This window comes from Tenrec ecaudatus, chromosome 11 (genome assembly GCF_050624435.1).
Source record: "Tenrec ecaudatus isolate mTenEca1 chromosome 11, mTenEca1.hap1, whole genome shotgun sequence".
Taxonomy (NCBI): Eukaryota; Metazoa; Chordata; class Mammalia; order Afrosoricida; family Tenrecidae; genus Tenrec; species Tenrec ecaudatus.
The window spans coordinates 151,072,001-151,081,274 of NC_134540.1; the positions used below are offsets into that span (position 1 = coordinate 151,072,001).

Here is a 9,274-nt window from a genome sequence, read left to right on the forward strand (position 1 = left end):
AGAATGACTCTTAACTTTTGGAAAATGACTACGGCTTCATTCATTTAAATGGCCATTAGTCAACTTTTAAGCAGGCACAGTACACCAGAACTGGAATTCAATCTTTGTAAGCAAATACCTACCTCTACCTAAAGCGATCGAATGCCTGTAAACATCCCTTTCTTGTTTTCATTGCAAAAGGATTAATGTCGACTTTGAAGTAATAACTGTTCCCACTTCCTGCTTCCAGAAGCCATTGTTCCCCTAGCCTCACTGCAGGGGTACCCCGGAAACCGGGCCCTGCTCCTATCATATAGTGTTCAGTGTATTCCCAGAGTCCACTGTCTGCTCCGTTCCAAACTAGTCAACTCTGTTATCTAAATTCTCCTAAACCCCAAGCCTAACAAGAAGAGAGCCAAGAGTACTTCCCCGACAATGAATACAGAAAAACAGGGGCTGAGAGAGGAATGCAATGCGAGAGGCTAGACTAAAGGAAGAATTTCTCAGACAAAGAGGCAAAACTCCAGATGAGAGAGAGAGAGAGAGAGAGAGAGAGAGAGAGAGAGAGAGAGAGAGAGAGACAGAGAGAGAGAGACAGAGAGAAAGGGGTTAAACTGTATATATGGGGATTGTTTAAAGGAAGTACCAGTATTTTTAGAGTTACTTCTATCGCTGGTAAGAATTCTCACTTGCAGAATTTTAACAATCATTTAAAAATCTGTAGCAAGGAATCGTCTCACAGGCCAGCTGCAAGGCTTGGTATCAGCGAGGGGACCCCTGTGTGGGATCCACGGGGAAAAGCTTATTTGAAAAGGGGAGGAAGGAGGGGGTGGAGGGCACATCCCAAAAGCTCACAATTGTCTCAGCCATTAAACGCTAATATTTAATTTGAGTTTAGTAATCCAGGGCCCTATTATTTGGGCCCAGACAAAAAGGAAAAAAGGACGAAGATGAAGAAGAAAATTAAATAAGTATAATAGAAGAACGAGGAGGGGGGAGCAGGCTGCTTTGGGCAAAGAAGGGCAATAAAAGGAGTCTTTATAACTACCGCTGGCGGACTGGCCCTCCCCACCACCCAACAGAATGTTCAATTCTGGCCTCTTTTTTCCCCCTCTTCAAGCATGCTAAAAGGGAAATTCTTCACAGAATCTTAAAGAACTTTTTTTTGACACAACAGCTGCAAAAATCTATTTTCTAAACAAAGATTTATACATATTTATATGAGCTTAATCCAGATTTTTAAAAATAAATCATCCTCAGAACTGCAGAGGTAAACTATATGTAAATACCTCAAGTAATAGGCTTGTAGTGCAAATCGCATCATTTTATCTTCAATTTTGCATTCGTTTTTCTGGCTTAAAGGTGCATCAGAGATATGCATTTTAGCATATTCAGAACACGGGGCGTGAAATTAAATGTTTGACAGAGTGAGAAAAATATACAGACTTTGGAGATGCCTTAAAAATAGTAATTTATGCAGATCTAGAAGAGTGAAATCATTTGCAATGGAGTGACCCTCTCTCCAGGAATTTTGTGCGCAGTGTTCTTCCCTAATCTCCCGCTGTATCTTCATTTTTCATTGAACGAGCCAGTTTTCTGCGAAGCCGTCTTGTAGATAAGGGGAGTGCTAAGGAAGAAGAAAGAGGCCACTCGGTGGGTCCGTTTCCATTGCACTTTTACCCAAGGCAATGGGCAGAATTTAACGGATTCCTGCCAACATATGTTTTTGCCAGATAAGTAAACAGTGTGTGTCGGAAATGAAAAAGCATTTGCAATTTAATGACATTACAGCCTTCAGCTTAGGCTGGCGTGCTGCGAGGCGAAAAGCAGAAAAAGAGAGGAGAGGAGGAAAGAGAAAAAGAACAAAGTTCATCTTCCCTTTTGTGCATTTTTATCAAGGAGAATATTACTTCTCCCTCCCCCCCCCTGTTCTCTTTTGGCTTTTTTGTCTCACTCATTTACATTTTTTCTTTGCTGCCTTTCGTTACTCTGTTCACTTTTACCTTTTTTCTTATATTGCCACTGACTTATTCCTTTTTGCTCTCCATTGTGCCTCCTGATTCATCTATTTGGGCCATTCAGTTTTACCTTATAAGAAGCTGTTTATCCCACAATGAATCTCTCTCTCTCTTTTTTCCCTGTGTTGTACTCCTAGTGCTGTAGCTCCCAGTCAACAGGATTGTCTGAGGGATTAAAACGTTTCATTTCAAAGCACTACAAATCTCCTCTCCCGCTTTTCCGTCTCTGCTACTGTTTCCTCTGATACTTGCCATTTGAGTTCACGTTCACGGAGTCTTCAGTTGCACCCCCAGACATCCCAGCAGCCTGCTGTCTAACCACTGACGCTCACTGTCTTTGCATGGGCATGCTAGAAACTTAACCTTGAAACTACAGAAGCATGCTCTCTAACCCTTAGTGAGGGTTTGGACTTGGGTGGACGGCTAACATGTGTTCAGGATGGCTTCTCCCCGTGCCGGATGGGCAGGCGAGGTTGTCAGGGAGTTGATGCTTATAACGAGCCACCTTCCGATGGAGAATGAGCTCCCTGTGCTGGCTCTTCTTGCCTTTTGCTTTTAACTATAGAGGGTGGGGTGGGTGGCAGTAATTATTGGAATGTGTGCATGTTAGAAACTTGTGATTGTGTGGTGACATGTAAATGTCTGTGTGTGTGTGTGTGTGAACTAGATGATTTCAGAAGTATATTTAGGAGATTGGGTGGAGTTGCTTAGGGCTGTGTCTAACTCGGAAAACAGGCCTATAGAAGAACATGCCTATCTTTCATCTTATCCCCCACCCCCCACCCCAACATGGACGCATTGCATTTTTTATTTCCAGGATGCTTTTGACTGCCGCTTTTACAGGGAGGAGTGAGATTTTCCACCCGGTCTTCCTTTTGTGACAACACAGTTAAATGACCAAGGAAACCTATTTAGGACAGGAAATATCTCCTCATCATCCTTTGCAGCCTGTAGTTGTCCATCTGTGATCTAAGCAGCTTCCAAAGAAGCAACTTTTAGCACGAGATTAGAACTCGTCATTGCCTTTTAATTTCACAAAGCAAGTTCATATATTTTCAACATAGCACTCATGAGCATTGGGATCCCAGCACTCAGGACTTTTAGCATAAATGCCTTCCTAAGAATTCACACGGAAGTTACTTATTAGATCCTCAGGTTAACCTGCAGGTTGAGCATAATTGAGAGGACCTTCCATCAAATTGTGAGTCCTATCACGGCAGCACTGCACAGACTCTTAAACGATGCTTAAATAAAATGCTCTTGTCTAAAGACATGTGCAAGGTTTTACCATAAAATTACATCTTGCACATCTTCCAGATCTGGCACTTGGCTAGTAAAAAGAAAATCTATTTGGACATAAGGATGTAAAGTAGCTGGAGGTGGTAATTTAACCAAGCGAGGATATACTTCCATGTTTTTTTCTGGTCTTCTAGGCATTAGCACTTTAAATTCATTATGTTGGTTTGACAGATATATGCAGCCTTAAGGATCTAAAAAATGAAATCCTGGAAGTATAGCCTGCTAGAGGATATATATTGAATTTAAGAGATTAAAATGGTATAACCATTGCAACAGAATGGAGCATATCGTGTTTCTCATTCCCTCCCCCCCCCCCCCCACTAAGCACAAGTATTTTGCAGATGTAAAATAAAGTCTTCTCTAATTATAAAACCTGCCTGGCTCAAGAGCAAAGCTTCCTAATTTCGGTATGGATGAAGTGGATGTGAGAAAGTCCACTTTGGCTTCGTGTTGAGCCTGAAGAAGTCTTCCATTTGGGATTTTCTATATCAATAATGTATTAAGGAAAACAGCGCAAGTAGTTACAGGCAGCCTACTGGAAGAGGCAAGTAGCACGCATGCTGTCCCTGTTTAAGGCAAATAACAAAAGAGCCAGATTGTAATGCCGGTCTTAACGCAACTGGGACGTTGCACCTACTGCGTCATTGTTCCAGTTTAGTAACATTAATGATCTATAATATTAATCCATCATCCTGGAAAATTGAGACGAGTTGCCATAATTAACTATATTACGCCACAATTAAAAAGTCATCCACGCAGTGGTGAAGACTCTAGCGATGATACATTACCAACCTTGTGACCACGTGCACTTTGCACTCGCGGTTCAGACACGTCAGGAGAGCAGCCACCCACGGAGGCGGTGGCACCAACTAGACGCCTTATCAGCCATTTCCATCGCCAACTGCGGTTTAACACTTTCTTACAGGGAGAATCAGCTTTGAAAGAGGCACAACCTTTTAGCTATCTACTTTAATTCCTCACAGGGAAGCAAACCCGGGCTGTCTAGTGAAATTCACATCCGTCGGACAGACTATTGACTCGGCTGAGATTAGGGTCATCTTCAAAAGCCACATCTCAAACGGCACAAAATGAACATTTTGATGTTTCAGAATGGAGATCCAGTAACGTTTAAGCTTAAATCCAGGTTGCCTTTCACCAGATGTCTGATACATGGGCTAATTCTCCTCCCTGCCTATATAAAGTCTCTCTATTTAAATTCTCTCATTGTAGATGGGAGTCTTAAGATCAAAGACACTGTCAGGTGAAAAGCTGAAAGGAATTGAGCAAGGGCTGAGAAGCGTGGCAGCCGATGTAACTGTCTGGTCCAGAGGGCTTCCTTTGTCTATGGTGGGAAAACACTGAAAACCGAGTTCACTACCAGGGGGTCAATTCCAACTCAGAGCAACCCTATAGCGTAGGGCCGAACTGCCCCTGAGGGTTTGCCAGATCGTTAACTCTCTCCTGGAATAGACAGGCTGTTCTATCTACTGCAGAGATATCTATCTACTATCTATCTAGCTGGTGGTTTCAAACAGCTGACCTGGCAGGGAAGCACTACACTGCCAGGGCTCCTTTGATGGGATAGATAAAGGACGCTTTCCTTTTTGAAGCAGCCATTTAGTAAATCTCAACCTTTCTTCACACCCACCATCATTACCCTGGCCATTAATGATCACAAACTCTCCCTCAAGTACTATTTAGTATCCCGCTTTCCCTATTCACACAGCACCTCCTGGACTAGCACTCATGGGGCAATAGTTAAATACGTGGCTGCTGATTAAAAGGTCAGCAGTAAAAGCCCACTTCACAAGGGAAAGATGGGGGGTCCGTCCCTGCAAAGATTCCAGCCACGGAAACCCTCAGTCACATGGAACTGCTATGAGTGGAAACCATTTGAAGGCACCCCCCAAACAGTATCAGAAGTGAACTTACCATTAGGGGCTGTCATTGCTCTGGTCAGCTGAGTGACTGAGCAAGTGCAGATGGCAGCTTCCACATCTGTGAAACTGAAAGTAGTTCATGTCAACTGACAAAGAAAGCACATCCTGAAATGGTCTGATTGTGTAGTCATGGATTTATACTGCAAAGATTTAGAAGACTCCTATCTGTATTACTATGGTCCTACTCTTTTTGCCCATTAAGCCTAAAGCTCCACTGGCAACCCCCAAAGAACCTGAAGCAGTGCTGATCACATTTGATCCAGGTTTTCCATGAGGAAGAAACTGTAGTGGGTCCATCATGTACCTTTGTTTCAAAGTTATGTTTTTTTGCATTTATAAAAATACAGATGAGGGAGAGGGGATCGGGGAGGGAGGGGAAAAAAGAGGACTTGATGCAAAGAATGTAGATGTGCTTTATACAATTGATGTATGTATATGTATGGATTGTGATAAGAGTTGTATGAGCCCCTAATAAAATGTTTTTTTAAGAAATAGAGTATATAGGGGAAATGGGGTACCAATAATAATGAATATATGAATAAAGAAAATGTCCTAAAATACAGATGATACTCTGATTCATGCACTCTTCCACATGCCAAGAATATCTCACAACAGCATCAGGATACTATCTTACTATTGTTGTAAACAGGTTGAGTCTGACTCATAGTGACACTGTATACAACATAAGGAAATACAGCCTGGTCCCTTAATACCACAATTGTTGCTATGTTTCAGTCCACTGTTACAGTTACTATGTCAAACCATCTCTCTCTTTTTTATTTTTTAATTCCTTTGGTTGACCACCTACTTTATCAAGCACAGTGTCCTTCTCCAGGGACAGGCCTCTCCTGATAACATGGCTGAATTATATCAGCCCCAGGCTCACCATACTCTCCTCTAAGGAGCCTTCTGGCTGTACTTCTTCCAAGACAGATTGGTTGGTTCTTCTGGCAGTCCAAGGTACTTTCAATATTTCTCACCAACACCATCAATCAAATGCATTACTTTTTCTTCCACCATCAATCAAATGAATTAATTTTTCTTCGGTCTTCCTTATTTATTGTCCAGTTTTTGTGTGAGTAATAGGCGATTGAAAATACCATGACTTAGGTCAGGCTCATCTTAATCCTCAAAGTGACCTCTTGCTTTTAACACTTTATAGAGATCTGTTGGAAAAGGTTTGTCCAATGCAATATATTGTTTTATTTCTTGACAGTTACTTCCATGGGTGCTGATTGTGGATCCACGTTAAATGAAATTCTTGACAATTTCAATCTTTTCTCTTTATCATGATGTTATTATTCAAGTTGTGCTAACTTTAAAAAGATCATTTTACAATGCTTATCCATTCATCCATCCATTCATTGTGGTTGTGATGTTTCTTGCTTTCTTTACATTGAGGTGTAATGCACATTGACAGCCGCTGTTTGTGATCTTCATCAGCGGTACAAATCCTCCTCATTTCACAAAGTTGCGTCATCTGTATATTTCAGATGGTTAACGAGCCTTCCTCCAATCTATATTCCATGATCTTTGTCAGATAGTCCAGATTCTCAAATTATTTGCTCAGCATACAGGATGAATAAGTGTAGTAAAAGGATATAGTCCTGGGGCCCACCTTTCCCAATTTTAAACTCTGTAGTAGCCTTTTGCTCTATCCAAACAACCGCCTCTTGCTGTGTGTACAGGTTAGATATTAGCACATGGAAATGTCTAGATTTTCACTCATTGCAATGCCATGCAAAGTTTGTTATGCTCCACACAGCTGAGTGTCTTCGCAGTCAATACAGCTCAGATAGGGTGGGACCTGTGAGTTGTGTCTGTCTCCCTTCCCAGCCATGGAAGAACATGTTCTTGTTTATGATCAATTCTGTTACCATTTAGATGATAGCAGATTCCGACTGGAACAAGTACTATTTGTGAAACAACAACAAAACACAGGTAGACGCATTTTGATATCCTCTACTTTCAGTTAAGATCCATTTGACGTCAGTAATGATACTCCTTATTCTCTATCCTCTGAATCCAATCAGATAGGGGGCAAATAATTTGACAATCTGAGCCTAACTGGTCTGAGTAGGAAAATGAGGTATCCATTCCAGCCTTGCCATTCACTAGGTATTAACAACTTGTTCTCAGAGAGAAAACTCTCTACTCTGTTTATTATTTATATTTATTATACCTTAGCACATATATCATTCCATAGTTCAATCACGTCAAGATTTGTACAAATACTGCCACACAATCAGTTTCCAAACATTCTTTTTCTTCCTGGACTTCTTGACATTGTCGCCTTTTCTACTCGGCCTTGTTGTTTGTTACCTAAGCAATCAATCTAAATAGTCACCTCGAGAGGACTAACTCACCTTCATGTTATGATGGAAGCTTCATGAAGCCAACAAGACCTTTAAAATGTGATATTGTACCTCACACCATATAAAGAAACGAACTCAAGATGCATTAAAAACTTACAAACTCTACAACTATAAAGCTCATCAATGAAAAAAGAGAGCCATTTTAAGGACTCTAATATAAGGCAGAAACATACTACCGACGATAACGAAGGACATTTGCGCTCCAGAAGACAGCACAGAGGACTGGGACTTCCTAAAAATATGGCACTTATGTGCATCAAAAGATTTCACCAGTGCTCACTTCAGCAGCACATATTATACTTGAAAAAAAAAAGACTTCATCAAAGAAGTAAAAAACAGAACCCACAGATCGGGGGGAAATGTTGGCTGTGATCCATTCTCTATCCTCCTTGTAGACTTAGACAAGCGTCAACCACACCAAGTCATATTTACAATCACACTCATAAGAACTTGTAACTATATTTTTGTTTTTGCTCTGATTTATTTCAAGTCTGTTTCACCTGTGAACTCCAAGACCGTGTGTTGTCTCATGGGGTACCCCTGAGAACTTAAACCTACTGGTGCTATATCAGAAATACCACAAATGGGTGGTCTTGTTTTTAATCATCATTTTACTGGGGGCTCATACAACTCTTATCACAATCCATACATACACCAATTGTGTCAAGCACAATTGTACATTTGTTACCATCATCATTCTCAAAACACCCACTCTCCACGTAAGCTGCTGGCATCAGGTCCTCATTTCCCCCCCTCCCCCATGAACCCTTGATAATTTATAAATTTTTATTGTCATATCTTACACTATCTGACATCTCCCTTCATGCACTTTTCTCTTGTTCATCCCTCAGGGAGGAGGTTATATGTATATCCCTGTCATTGGTTCCCCCTCTCTACCCCACCCTCCCATATCGCCAATCTCACCACTGGTCCTGAAGGGTTCATCTGTCCTGGATTCCCTGTGTTTGCAGTTCCTACCTGAACCAATACACATCCTCTGGTCTAGCCAGATTTGTAAGGTAGAAATGGGATCATGATAGTGGGGGCAGGGTGGGGGGAAAGCATTTAGAAACTAGAGGAAAGTTGTATGTTTCACCATTGCTACACTGCTCCCTGACTGGCTCATCTCCTCCCCACGACCCTTCTGTAAGGGGATGTCCAGTTTCCTACAGATGGGCTTTGGGTCCCCACACTGCACTCTCCCGCATTCATGATGATATAATTTTTTGTTCTTTGATGCCTGATACCTCATCCCTTTGACACCTCATGATCACACGGGCTGGTGTGCTTCTTCCCTGTGGACTTTGTTGCTTTTCAGCTAGATGGCCTGTTGTTTACCTTCAAGCCTTTAAGACGCCAGGCACTATATCTTTTGCTAGCCTGGCACCATCATCTTTCTTCACCACATTTACTTATGCACCCATTTGTCTTCAGCAATCGTTTCAGGGATGTGAGCACACAATGATACGATTTTTTTGTTCTTTGATGCCTGATAACTGATCCCTTTGGCATCTTGTGATCACATAGGCTGGTGTGCTTCTTCCATGTGGGCTTTGTTGCTTCTGAGCTCGATGGCCGCTTGTTTACCTTCAAGCCTTTAAGACCAAATGGGTGGTCTTAAAAATAGAAATTTATCCTCTCAGTTTAGGAAGTTAGAAGTAAA

The 9,274-nt window shown here is 41.7% G+C and overlaps 1 non-coding gene across 1 annotated transcript; it reads left to right on the forward strand.

Annotated features, from left to right (window-relative positions):
• Positions 1 to 7,026: 7,026 nt before the first annotated feature.
• Positions 7,027 to 7,155, forward strand: LOC142462008 (small nucleolar RNA SNORA24). Its single transcript, XR_012787158.1, has one exon. It is a non-coding gene; the product is annotated as a small nucleolar RNA SNORA24 (small nucleolar RNA).
• The last annotated feature ends 2,119 nt before the right edge of the window (positions 7,156 to 9,274 follow it).